At 39.6% G+C, this 14,664-nt stretch overlaps 1 protein-coding gene across 7 annotated transcripts in view; it reads right to left on the bottom strand.

Moving 5' to 3' along the window:
• The window catches only part of LOC122979333 (teneurin-3-like), a 370,351-nt gene that overhangs the window by 210,692 nt on the left and 144,995 nt on the right, over positions 1-14,664 (bottom strand). Inside the window, exon 1 of one of the 7 annotated variants that reach the window (XM_044346694.1) lies at positions 2,079-2,330. The exons of the other annotated variants lie outside the window; for them this stretch is intronic. The gene's annotated coding sequence lies outside the window, so the exon portion shown is untranslated. Of the gene's footprint in view, positions 1-2,078; positions 2,331-14,664 lie in introns of those variants that run through there. 7 annotated transcript variants of the gene reach the window in all.

Here is a 14,664-nt window from a genome sequence, read left to right as displayed (position 1 = left end):
GCATGTGAACTTTAAGTTATTATTTATATATTATTATTAAGTTCATCATTCTTTGCATTTATTCAGTTTAAGTGTGGCCATTTAATCTACCAAAGACAGATGTTTTTTTTTTCTTTACATTTAAAATACTATCCGACCATGAACACAAGGTATTTTGGAATAAAATACACTAGAAATAGAAAAAAAAAAGAAAGTGCTCTATGAGTATCTGTGTTGTACTTGAGATAAGATCTGAAGTCTACTCAGTATGACTATAAAATTCATTAAGAATACAATGTCTCCACAGCTTCTCAGCTACAAAACAGTGAGCCCATGTGTCTTCCTTTTCAGTGAGAGGTAAAAGAAAAAACAATGACCTAAAGAATGCACTTAAGACTCAAACATTAGGTTGACACTGACATAAAGACTGAGAGAAAGGATTTCTGCTTTCTGTAGAGAATGAACAGTGATGTCATTTTATATAAGAAGTATGATATTTAAAAGTAAAAGTCTGACAAATGTAATAATTACACCAATTTGACCTACTTTCATTTAGTATGAATTAAAAGTAAACATCATAGTGCGTAGCATCAAACACTTGAAGACTTTTTTGAAACTATAATTGAAACTATAAAACAACAAACAGGGACCACTTCAATCAAATGTCGGCTTCTTGTTGTTCGACGTCATAGTTCACAGTTTGTTCTCTCTGCTAGATAGATTTGACATTTGTAGGCTGACATGAAACTCGCTGGTGTAAAATTAAAAAAAGCCCGTCCTCAACATCAATATCCAACTGATCTAAGTAGTTAGAGGGCCTTTTAAAGAACACATGCCATTAATGAAACCATACTGATACCTCTTCTTTCTTTACCACCACATTACTAAACAGTGACGGGTGAAATATGGCAGGCTTGTATTTCACCATCAGACACGGGCAGGAGAGCAAAAAAAAAAACTGAAAAGAGAGATTCAAGCACAGGCCACGAAGAGACATCCAGGGGGCTGAAATGTCTTTGGTCACTTTGTCAACAATTTATGAGTGACAGCAGTCTGTCCTGAAAGTTTCTTGTTATGGCCTCCACGTTGATTGCTACCCTGATTAAGGTAAGATTTCCCGTCTCCAATCCCTTTGAATATTACTCACACGTGACGGCCTAAAAAAATCAAAACCAGACCTTGAAGCTAATGCTCACTATATGATTAAACACTGAAATATTTATGCTTGTGTGTGTCGTTGTGTGTGGGTGTGTGTGTGTGTGTGTTGCCTTACGAGGACTGCAGATAAATGACAGTAGTCACTAATTGATTGGTAGCATTGGCTACTTACTAAAGAAGAAGCTGAGTGTGATTTAGAAGAATATGAGCTGATATACTGAATGACTGGTTGACTTGCCGACTGATACGTGCCTGAAAAAAAAACATATAGAAGGACTGCTTGCTTGATTGACTGACTAATTGTTGGCTTACTGACAAACTTGCCACTCGATTCAGCCTCACAGTCTTTAGTTTGGAAAGTGTGACCAAAGCCAAGACTTGGAGAAACAAAGAGAAAACGGCCTAAAGAGAGAGCGAGAAGGTGGGAGGATGAAGACAAAAATATGTAAGGGAGGCAATGAAAGAATGAAAGAAAAGTGTGAATAAGAAAAGAGAGAAAAAAGGATAGAAAAGAAGGTCAAATAGAGGAGGAAAAAAATACACAGAGCTTGGCTCAGATGCAAGAGGCTTTCCCCTCTCCCTCCCTCAGCCTGTCGCTCTTTCATACCACTTTCTCACCAAATCAAACTATGAGGCCCTGGTCTGGCACTATTTTAACACACACACACACACACACACGCACGCACACACACACAAAAACGCCAAGAGAGTGAATAAGAGACTGATTGACTGTGTTGTTTTTGTCAATGAGTTTAAATTCAGTCAGTGAATTCACACAATGAGAGGCAAATGACTAGAGACCAAGCAATTTCCCAAGGCATGCAGGCACACACACACACACACACACACACAGTGGCACACCGCACAGTCACACACACACACACACCGCCACATTGTGCAGCTTGAAGAAAAGAAGAAGAAAATTGAATTTAGCGCTCTACCTTGTCTGTGTGAGTACTCCAGTTTCGCCCGGCTTAAAGGGTTAATGCTCCCAAAAAACACATAGGATCCTTTCAAGCACGCATGAACACTCGCCCTGCCGCTGAGGGGAAAAAAAAAAAAAACAATACACCTCCGTCTGTCTTCCTTTTGCTTTTTTTTCTTCTCTCTTCTTTGGGAAAGATATAGAATGAGCAAGCCCTGTTTTGTTCCCGCTTCTCTTTTTCTGGATCTGTGGGACTGCCACTCAGTCTTTTCTCATACTTCTTCTTCTCATCCAGCCTCTGCGCTCAGAGTGAGGGATGGAGAGTAAAAAAAAACACCAAAGAAAAACTGCAAAGAGCTCCTTCTTCTCTCTTCTTTTCCCCCTCTTCTCTCTCTTTTCTGTCACTCCAAGAAAAAGCAGATTCCTCTTCTTTTATTCTCTACTTGGATTTCTTTCTCCGTACTGCCTGCCGCTGCCTCTCTTCGGTGTGTGTGTGCATGTATGTGTGTGTGTGTGTGTGTGTGTGTGTGTGAGAGCGCCGTCTTCCTCGCCTGCTTCTGCCACCTCTGCTGTGTGTGTGCCTGTTTGCCTCGCTCCCTCTCTCTCTCTCTCCCTCTTTGCCTCTGTGAGTTTGAAGCTCTCTTGCTGGTTGAGCGAGGAGAGGGGGGTGGAGCCACGAGGACAGATGGAGCGGAGGGAGGAACGGGATTGGTTGAAACAGAGGGGGGGGGTGAGTGAGATAGGGAGAGAAAAGAGAGAGGGGGAGGGGGGAGGATCGGAGGGAGGGGCTGAATCTCAGCTTTCTGCATTTGGAGGCTGGAGGTGTAGATGTGTGGAAAGAGGAGGAGGAGGAGGAGGAGAAGGAGGGTTGGAGGGGCGAGAGGCACTCCCTCTCTTTCTCTCATTCTCTCTCTCTCTCTCTCACACACACACATACACACCCATTCTCTCTCTCTCTACATTCTTTTGCTCTGATCTCCCCGATTTTCCCGACCACATATGTATTCATAGCACAGCAACTACACCTCTCAGGCGTTCACACACGATCTCCCTCTTTCTGCCTCACTCTCACACACTCACACACATATGCACACACATCCCAAATTCATGTGTGTGTGTGTGTGTGTGTGTGTGTGTGTGCAGTTAGGTTTTGAGGCAGCTGTATAAACCAAAGGTACTGAGAGAGAAAGAGAAGGAGGAGTGACTGGGCTTAACTAAAAGGGACTTGGCAGTGGAGGGACTTAGATTAGACAAACACACACAGGCAGGCAGGCATAAATGTGTTATACCCGGACACACACACACACACACACACATGCATGCATGTGCACTGATGGATGCATTCACTCTGAAGTGCACAAATTTAGTCTACATTATTCTGGAAATGTGTTTGTGTGTTCATACATTTGTTAATGCTTTTTTTTTTGCCAAATAATAATTTTGTCAATTAAATTTAAATGAATGAACAAAAAAAATGATCCATCTAAAAGAACAAATATAGTCACATGTTCTGTTTTGTGTTTGTGTGAATGTGTGTGTGTGTGTGTTAAAGAACGGGAAACAGTGTGATGAGTGCATTTCTGTGTGTGTAGAAAATGAAAAGTGTGTGTGTGTGTGTGTGTGTGTAGAAAATGAAAATACTTAACATATTATAACATTAAAGTTTAAGCAGAATAATCTCAGTGATATTTTATTCTTTTATTTTTTTTAATTTAGAGAATTGAAATGTGTTATAATAATATATTTAATAACAACACCACAGGAAAAACTGTCACAGCTGAATAACGAAACGGATATTAAATTTAATACATTCAGAACAGTTTTAAAATAATTTCTGTTATTTCATCCTGGAAAAAAAATATTTTCTTTCCTCTATTGTTCTTTATAGTGTTTGTCTTATTAATAGAAATGTATGTGTAGATGTAGTTTATCATTAACAGAAGCCCGAAGCAGCAAGGACATATGAAATATAAATGAAACAAATAAATAAATACATGTTTGGAGAGAAAAAAATTAATTCTGTAATACAACAAAACAGTCTCTCCAGTTATTCAACACTCACAAGCTCACATTTATATTAATCACATATAACAATCCTATGTTCACATACATTTTTTTTTTTCTTCACACACACACGCACACAGTTTGCCATTCTAGTAATATCTACGTAACAGGGAACTGACAATATTGCTTGGAAGAAAACTGACATTCATTCCATTACTTCAAACATCGGCAGCCTTTTACCGTTTTATAGTGCGTACAAAGTGCCTCTAAATACTTGTAGAACATTTAAATGTCTTCCGACAAAACAACATGAGCTCAGTTTGGATGATTTTACTGCACAAGTTGGAGCATAATCCCAGCAGAGGGTGAGAGGATGGATGATCACACAGAGAGCATCGATACGGACGCATCCGCTGAGTTAAGTGAACAGGCTCAACAGGTGTGGGGTTCTGTGTACTGACTGTGACACTGACAAAGCAATGCCACTCCATGACAAAAAAGTGAAGAAAACCAAAGGGGAGGACACAAAGCATTTAACAAAGTTAGTGTGTAGTCTATAGAACAACGCAAAGGGAAACACAAAGGGAAATTTAGACATGGTTAATGTAGCATAGTGCACAGTCAGAATTTGCACCGAGATTGCCTGCTGCAACGACTGCTGCAGCTTTGCTTCCCCGGTGTGCACTAGAAGTTTATGACCTCAGTCCAGGCCCCCGAAGAGGCTGGGCTTTGTGTTTGCTATGGAAGCAGAAAACATGTGTATGCCTTACACCTGGGTTAGAGTATGAGCCTTTTTTGTAGGATATGTAACAGGCTTAAAGCTTAGCTCACGCTTTACCGTGACATTCAAGAACAATGCGCTTTTCATGCCGACTTCACACCGTAAACTCCAGTATTTCTGTGGCACTATACAAAAATTCTGCTTTCTCTATTCTGTTCTATTCTGTGACACAAAGGTGGCTACGTTTGGTCACAAAAGGAAACAATCACTTTTCTCACAATTATAGATGTAATAGACTTGGAAACCTTGTGTTGGGAGTTTTTAAAATCAGCAGTTGTCCTTAAAGAATTCATGCTAGAAAGGACTGTGGCTGAACAGTATGTTGCAGATACGTTGCGTTATGACCGGCTCGCAGGCCACAACTGAGTGATGACAAACTGAAATTTAAATGTAAAAGGTAAATTATCTTGTGCCCAAAGAACTAACTTAGTCATGACACACACAACCATGCACACAGCCTAAATATTTTGTGTATGTATCTATCTATCTATCTATCTATCTATCTATCTATCTATCTATCTATCTATCTATCTATCTATTGATCTACTCATCACTGGCCAGGGGTCCTGCTTATTGGCTAACCTGATGCTGCACAATAGAAGCCAGTGAATGGGTGTCAGCCAAGCACAAGGAGCTGGAGAGATTTAGTGAGCTAATGGTATAAGAGGCAGATATTTCTGTATTTTTACTAAAAACAAAAGGGGCCTGGAATGTTCTGGACGGCTTGTAGCATATGAAAGGACACCTGAGACTTGGATTAAACGGCTAGAATTCTGTGAGAGTAGTGTGAAAAGGTTTTTACTGTCATTGTGGCGTTGCTTTGCTGTAGTTTAAGATTGCTGAGTTGTCCCTCAGTAATTGCAGATGACAACCTGGTGGTTTGGATTTCCAGTGTGAAGAAAAGGATGGATGACTGTGAAACTGAAACCTTCCTATGTAATAAATGAGTAATGAGTATTAAACACTCCAAGCTGTTCTTTTAATGTCAGTCCAAAGTCAGCGTTGCATTGCATTTTAATCAATAAGGAACAACACAATTGTAGTATAAGCCACACTGCTATAGCTAGGTTTTTGAAGGAGGAGGATTCACTCTAAAACAGTTCTCAACATGTGGAGATGAAGAAAAAACTAAAAGATGCTAAAAAAATTAAAAAAAAAAAAACAACTTTTAAAAAAAAACAACTTTCCCCCAGTCTTCATATGGAATCCTGCATGTTAGGGAATGTGTGCAACTGATTCCCAGACATAGTCTGGCCTTATCATCTTAACATCTTGCCTCCGTGACTTGCCTTGTGTCTCCGTGGCTGCTGCTTTTTGGCATCACCTTGGAGTGTGGGCATTTAGAACAGCTATAAATACCTCTTGTGATGTTTTTTTTTTGTTTTTTTGTTTTTTTCCATTTCAAGCATACCAGAGTCTTCAGAGGTTAACAATGATTGGAAGCAAACCAGGGTGTCTGGCATGCCTTAAACCAGATGATCAGTCATGCATTGTGGTCAGACAGACATGATGTTATCTTTCTACTTGATGATGGAGTTTTCAAAGGTGTACGGATCAGGAATCTAAAACGGGTCAATTCTACGATTGAACTACCAGAGCACTGTTGTGCGTCATGGGTCCCTTAAGGCTAGGGAACCAGGGTGTAGCCATACACACTACAGCACTACTGAACATGAACATTTATGTATGAAGATCAGGTGGAAAAGGAGCTCACACAGCCGGCTGATAAACCCTTCAAGCTAAGACATCTGAATGTGAAGTTTTCATTTTAGTCAATCAATTTTTTTCCACTGATGATGGAATAACATTTTTATTGGTAACATCAAATAGAAATCTCACATTGACAGTTTTCATTCAAATATTACTGATCTACATATACATTTGATCTTTTGATCTATATGCAGACCTACAATACTCAACAACAGCTCAGTCAAAGCTTGAATATTGAGAGTGTGCCTGTGGATTTAGTAATACTACATATGCAAAGTGTTTTGCTCACCTAATAGTCTTAACCCGAGATGTTTTACATAAGCTTCTTGTCATTACCTTTTATTACTGAAATTAAATACAAATGCTATCTCTTCAAAGCTGGGAATTTGTCATTTTTTTTCTGTCATGTGACAACGTACTATATCTTAAAATGTTGGACCTTGTGTTGCTGATATTCCCTAAACTCCACTGAAAACTGACTGCGTGTCCTTGATTTTCTGCTTCAGATTCCGTATCTCGAAAGGAAGAATGTTTCAAGGAGAAGGGATTACATTTGAATCTCATACATTTCTTAATGTTTTCCCACGTTAAACTATCTTCAGTGAGAAAAAAACATAGCCACCTATTTTATATCTTCAGCTCCCTGTTTGCTTAACAAAGAGAATGCTGGGGAGCAAGGTTTGGACTGACTGGACAGTCTGCTTTTTCTTTTTCTTTTTCTCTGTCTCCATCCTTCCAGGAGTGAGGCTTTTCTAACACCAGTGTATTTGCTGGTGCCCCCCACTGACACACACAATATAGACTCTATAGGCCTTCAGAGCGTGTGTGGTGTGTGTGTGATCGATAGCGAGAGGGGGAGGTGTGTGTGTGTGTGGGTGTGTGTGTGTGTGTGTTTGTGTGTCTATGTATGTTTCAGTGCAAGTTCAGCTGGTCTTGCCGTTTAAACATCCAATGTTTGACCCACTGTGTGTGTGTGTGTGTGTGTGTGTGTGTGTGTGTGTGCACGAGTGTATGCGATGCGGGTCCCTCAGCCCTTTCGTTTCATTGTATGGGACCCCTACTGCGCAAGTTCACAACCTTAGAGAGTGAGAGGAGGAAAGAGAGATGGAAATGAAAGAGAAATGAGAGGGAAAACGGGGAGAGGGAGACAGAGAGAGAGAGAGAAAGACAAAGAGGGAGGAGGGAGAGAGAGAGACTGGCTTAAACAAGCCAACTGCTGAATTAAACAGCAAAAAAAGCAATGAGGCGAGAATTCAAAACCAGCAGAGGAAAAGGAAAGAGAGGAAAAGAAAAGAGAGCTTTCTCTTTTTTCTTAATCCTTCATTCAGTATATGGGGATTTGAGTCGATGGTGAGATAACGCAGCGTAACTCCCTCTCACTGCAGTGTGTGTGTGTGTGTGTGTGTGTGTGTGTGTGTGTGTGTGTGTTTGTGTATGTGTGTTAGCCACCGTGAGTTCGGACATTTCAGCCTCCTGGCCAGACTACAAAATAACAGTAATCATCTTGACCAGTGCACCCTGTAGCTGTGTGTGTGTGTGTGTGTGTGAGCTAGAGAGAACAGCCTACAAATGTGTGTGTGTGCGTATATGTGTGTGTGTGTGTGTGTGTGTGTGTGTGTGTGCACATTACCCTGTCAACCTCGGTGCAGCCCATTCTAAATAACAGTGATTACTAGGATCATATGGGGGTGGACTAAACCATTTAGGATAAATGATGGCGACCTGCTGTTTTACCCACCTGTGGTTTAAGCACAACGTACTATAAAACACACACAAACACACACGCACACACACAAAACAGCATGCACAAACCCACGCAGATTACTACCTTTTCAGAGTCACATGAAAATATGCCAAATTCCCAGCCACCCAAAGATGTATTGATTGGACACACACACACATGGATACAGACCCTGATAAATAACTGAGTAATAAAAAGAGAACACACACTCCTGTCTGTCTACTGAATGTATGTATATATACTGTGTAAAATCAGTTCATTATTTGTGTGTATGTATACATACACACAAAGAATGTAGCTGATTAAAAGAAGCTGCTGTGTCATAATACTAGTAGCCACACACACACACGCAAACATATACAAATACACAAAGAAACCAAAAAAGTGTTGTTAAAAATAAGATTAATATAAGAATAAAATAAAATTATTCAAAAAAAAATATTTTGTGTTTCCATCCATTAGTTTTCCTGTTCTCTCCATTTATAATAACTCATCAAATTTCACTTGAAAACATTTTTTTTCTTGCACACATGCACACACACACATATGCACACCTTCTTAGTGATGGATCACTAGTCATTTCCTAAGGGGAAGGAAAAAGGAGACAACGTTTGGTGGAACACAGCTTTAGGAGTAGTGTGCATGCGTGTGTGTTTCTCCATGTTCGACAGAAGAGCGAGGAGCATGAGTGATCTTTTGTAGTTTCTTCCAGAGGAAAAAAGGAGGAGAATTAAAGTATAGAGGTGGTGATGGAGGACAGTGGGAGATGAATTGTCTGGTGGAGAGAGGAGAAGAAAAAGGCACGAGTGTTTGGTGTTGTTATCAGATGGAGAGAGGGGAGGAGACAAAGGGAGCTCTCCAGTGAATAAGGCAGAACAGACAGAGTTGACAGTGACATAAGGTTTGTGAAATACTGGATTTGTATCAGTGGGGAAAGCCTCTAAAAAGCCCTAATCTAGACTATAAAATCCTAAATTAACAGCAATCATCTTTTTGCATCTGTTAAACTTAGGTTGGAATAGGTTTGTCTGAAATTCAAGCAACTTCTCATACAAACCAAGGTATTTGCACTGCTGCATTTTTTTTGTAATGCAGGGGATTTAAAGACAACTTCACCTTAAACTCTGCAGAAACAACTGTTGAGTGGTGTATTTTTTTAGCTGTAGAAAAGGTTGAGACTTAAGAGTTTATCTCTAATTAATGCTCACACATATGGCCATGATTCCCTCACGTATCCTTGTTAATCCTATAATCCTAAATATTAAAAAAAATGTTTAATGTCCATCTATTTTACTTTTTTTTTACACACACATCAGGGTAACAAGGTGGCTAAAGCTTATCCCTGCATGTAAAACAGACCACGCATTTACACTCACTGTCGCATACAGGAGTAATTATGAGTTTCCAGTTCACCCCAGTCTTCTGACTTGATAGAGGAAACCTGCAGAGGCTCTGAAGAAAGGAACAGAGCTAACATTTCACCCCAGGGCCTGTGAGGGTACAAGGCTAACCTGTGAACAACTGTGCTACTCACTTCAGTGTTTGCTTCTCAATGTATTAGCTGACATTTTAGATGGGATATCGTTTTGTTTATTTTCAATTTAATTCAAGTTAATTCATTTAATTCAAGTTAATTACATTAAACCATTTTTACAAATGGATGAATCAATGTGAAGCTGGTCAAAACCATCGCAGTTAAGTCATTTCTAAAGCTCAAACTAGCCATTGAACTGTGATGTAACCACATGATGAGAAGACCAGACTGAAACTATTCCAGGTTATTTAAAACAAGCAATGAAAATACATTACAAGAAATGAAAACACAGTTTCCTCCCCTCTCTCTCTCTCTCTCTCTCTCATTTTCTGTGTCTCACACACAGACAGTGTGTTAGGCGAGAGCGTGGGGCTATAAACAAATAAAAGGTTTCAATTAGAGACCTTATTCTCCAGGACCAGCTGTGTGTGTGTGTGTGTGTGTATGTGAGCATGACTATGAGAACATGGCATGATTGAATCCAGCTGGTAATGATATTTGCTGGTTTGCCTTTTCTATGCAGAGGAGTTGCCCTATCTAACAGAAAGCACACACGCAAACATGCACATACACATGCACATACACATGCACACGCACACACACACACAGGGTGTGACTCCATGCTCTCCTGGAGTCAGGTTTGACTTGCTTCATGTAACACTTTGCAAAGAGGGCGCTGTTCCTCCAGCTAAAACAGAACTTGAGGTTTCAGAGTTTCTAGTTGGTTGCAGATGGTGAAAGAAGTGAGAGTATGACTGATTTAAAAAAGCCACTACAAACATATGGTATTCTCTTCATGGAGGAAGATGAGAGACTGGATGCCAGAGGGTTTGTGGGAAATGTTGTCCAGTTTATACTATCGCTGTTGTTATTTCTTTACAGTAATCTTACCAAGGTAGCATTTAAGCAATATTACACTGGAGGGTGTGCTTAAATGTTATTGTTGGCACGACAGTGATGCGGTCAGAAACTGCAAGCATCACTGAAGTGCCAACAATGACGGTAAAGCACACCCTCCAGTGTAATATTGTGATAATACAACAGATACCAACAAAATGAAAAACATAAACAAAATGTATTTAATATTGTGGGGCAATTCGCTCTAAAAATAAAAAAAACTTTTCTAGATTTTGCTAGTGTTATCTCTGTTTCCATGGAAATACATGGGTATGACTAATACCTGGAAAACAATAAGTCACGTCAGTAGACTCCTATGTAATGAAACCTAGTTTACTACTCCAGCACGTAGGCCGACCCTTAATAGCGACCTAGCGACTGAGACGATTTCTAGTCCCCGTTGAGTCAGCCAGCCAACTTGAGCTGACGCTTTCTAGAGATCGTGGGATTTCCCAAACTGAATAAATACCACACGTATAAACACAAAACTGCTTTGCTAGCTCAATCTTGTTGTAATAAGATATTTACTCTCAACTGAAGGGAAAATGCTTGAGTCTTGTCGAGTATGGGGGTACTGGGCAACGATGAAGGGTAGAGAAGGGTTTGGGTTTTTCAGTGTATGTGAGGGTGTAACTTGTCCTCCAGTCTCAGAGTTCAATCCACTTGGTAAAGAATCCGTTTTGTTCCCCACAAGCCCTAATCAGTTAAATTCAATCCAGTTTCACAAACATTAAAGAAAAGGACTTAACAGGACAACAGAAATAAACAAGTTTGCCAAGTTCACATATCTCTGCGACTCAAATCAGCTGCCATTGGCTACCCAAAAGTGACTGCTGTTGTTAGCACACAGTCTGTAGTTCTAATGAATGGCAAAGTAATATTTTTAGTGATGAGGCTTTTTTTATTTGAGCACAGCTAGGTGTGCTGTCATGCTGATTTGATCATGTTCTAAATGTCTAGTTGACCAATCAGATTGCTCGGTTGGAACTACCTGTTATATGTTCATTTGGGAATAGTATGTTAATGGTTAACAAAAGAAAAGTTGTGAGTCTACTAGTGGTCCCTAGAGGCTCAAATGGGTATTACACCCCAAAATACGGAAATGTTAAAACAATATATTGACAATTTTGGAATTCCGAGAGACTTAGCAGTTAAAATATTTTTCCTCACAAACCAGGTCATTAAATCGCCAAACTCAAAAGCATTTATCCTCTGGGTAGCATGAATGTGTCAATTCCATGGCAATCTGCCCGTTGGATTTTGATATTTATAATGTACAACTGGACATTTTCACCTGATGATAGCACTCGAAGAAACACTGGGACCATGAAAATCAACGCACACACTTCATATAGGTGAATATTATATAGCAGTTTTGAGGTGCTAGTAAAGTGGAAATTTAGACCTGACATTGTCACTGGGGGAAAAGTTAGCAGTCTGTCATAAAACCATGTATATTCATACCAAATTAATTACAGTCCAGCCAGTAATTGTTAAGATCTCTCTCCCAGTCTCAAATAATTAAAGCAACAGATGGATGGACAGACTGTGTGTGCCATTTTTGGACTGATCCCCAAACAGAGATGAAAAAAAGTGCTAGACAATTCTGAGTAAGCATTTTGATCTCTCTTTAATTCTCTTTTTATTAATGCCCTATTCACTCAACTGTTGCTTCCTGTGTATGCCCTCTCTCTCTCTCTCATCCTGCATGCATTTACAGTATCATTACTTCCTTTAATTACCTTATCCTTAACCTCCCTTTCTACCCAAGTCCATACCTCCATCATCATTTACAAGAACCTTGACTGCATCTTCATCCAGAGAGAGAGAGAGATACACAATGGCAGGTGGTGAATACAGTAATACTGTTACCTTATATCTATTACACACACACACACACACACACACACACACACACACATATACGTACAGGGGCACGGCCCATATTAAGTTACAATGTAGGAGAAGGCTGAACAAGTGTAAGCGGATTACAAATACCTTGAGTGTGCAATATGAAGAAGATAAGACCTAAGAGAGTGGGGAAGGGGGTGGTGATGGAGAGAAGGGGCCGAGAGGGGGGGACAGAGAGAAAGAAAGTGGATGACTCATTCATAAAAAACGTTTCACCTTTCTTCTCGCACAAGTGTCGTTTTTTTTTTTTTCTCTCCTTCCCGTTCTTCTCTCACTCTCTCCTTTGTTCTCTCCTTTTAGATGATGTGATTAGTTAAAAGCCTCCATCCGCTCATCATGCTGATGGCAATGGAAGCAGAAAGGGCTGCACATGCATGCCCTTATGCATGTATGAGTGTGTGTGTGTGTGTGTGTGTGTTTGGCTCACAGCAGAGGTGCCATTCAAAAACCACCTCACCCTCTGTCTCTCAAATTACTAACCTGTCCTCTTTCCCTCCCTCTGACACTCACACTCACACACTATTCTAACATGCACGTAAAGCAGGTCTGAAAAATGCTGTTTAATCCAGAATTACATTAACACAAATGAAAAAATAAGGTTTATTCATTATTCATGATATTAGCCTATAGATTAATCTTTTCTACATAAACCACATTTTATATCAACATTATGTTAAATGTTGATGAGATGTAATTATGTTAAAAAAGTATTAACCATAAATGCAGTGGGACATCCAGTGTTGCTTTGGATTTTGTCTTGAAATTGTTTGGTCTCTGGTTTCAGTGTCAGTCTGGCACATTCTGTTTGAGTTAGTTGGTTCAATCTTTCTGTAATACATGCTTTCACAGGTCAGAGTAATGGTTCTAGTTTGGCTTGTTTAACCAGTCACAGATTGACTTCCTCATTTGATTACTAACTGTTTATTGCTTTTTTGCTACCACCCCACTAGGAGCCTTTAAAGATTGAACGATTAAGGTTTTTATTGCCCTCCAGTAAAAATGGATGGCTGTATCTGGGGATGATAGGATTTGTTGATCAATATCTATGACTCAGTAATTACTTTGTGTTTAAATTAGATGCATGTAAAATTTGTTCAGCCTGTAACTGCCCAGAGGAATCCCAGGATCCCAAATAAGCAGACAGGGGGAGCCACTTAGAACTTTAAGACTCTCTTTTCCTTATTTAATAACATGCTCTAATTCACATCATCACAGTTTTGCAAGTTGCTCACACAACAAGACCTGGCCTTCTGTCATATTGTTGCCACCACCTTGTTGTTCTAATACACACAAAGCACACAGAATAGTACACGCTGCGTGTTGTAGACACAGCATATTGATAGGATTAAAGGTAAACACTAATCTGCTTTAGCCAAGGAGATTTTAGAAGTATGTGACATTTCCAGTGATGCTTGAGATATAATGACATGCTGTTATATGTTGTTGTTATTGAATTCATCATTTCTTGTTGTAGGTCATATCTGTTTGTTTTGTTTTTACAAATAAATCATAATAAAAGGAACCTGAGGAACACAGTTTGGGAAATAAATTTAAATGGATAGCTACAAGAACCAGGGGACTAATTATCAGTGATCAAATAATGAATGAGAGCATTGCAAATGCCTCACAAAAGTAAAATACTGACTACTTTGCCTTGCTTCAGTGTTACACTGATATCAAACCTGGAAAATCATTCATTCAACTTGAAAGTGACCTTGCAATGGTGACAATCAGTGACGTGTTTGCCAAAAGCAGTTTAGTTCAGATGTAAAAGGTCACATGTCCAGTGTCCACAGTGACCGCCTTCAAAATATTACAGTGTGATTTGGTTTCTGCTTTTCACCGTTTCTTAATTATATATCACTATTTACTGAGATGGACTCTGGTGGGGCATAGTGGAATAGTCCCTCACTTGTATGAGAGATAACTGTCTGCATCTCTTCACAAAACAAAATTGATTGATGATTATTTAGCAAATGGTTACACAGTTACATTTAGTGGAAAAGGTTCTGCTCTTTGAGGGA

The sequence above is a fragment of the Thunnus albacares genome, chromosome 3 (genome assembly GCF_914725855.1).
Source record: "Thunnus albacares chromosome 3, fThuAlb1.1, whole genome shotgun sequence".
In the NCBI taxonomy this organism is placed as follows: Eukaryota; Metazoa; Chordata; class Actinopteri; order Scombriformes; family Scombridae; genus Thunnus; species Thunnus albacares.
The sequence above is the reverse complement of the archived record's forward strand: the minus strand, read 5'-3'. Positions and strand labels throughout refer to the sequence as shown.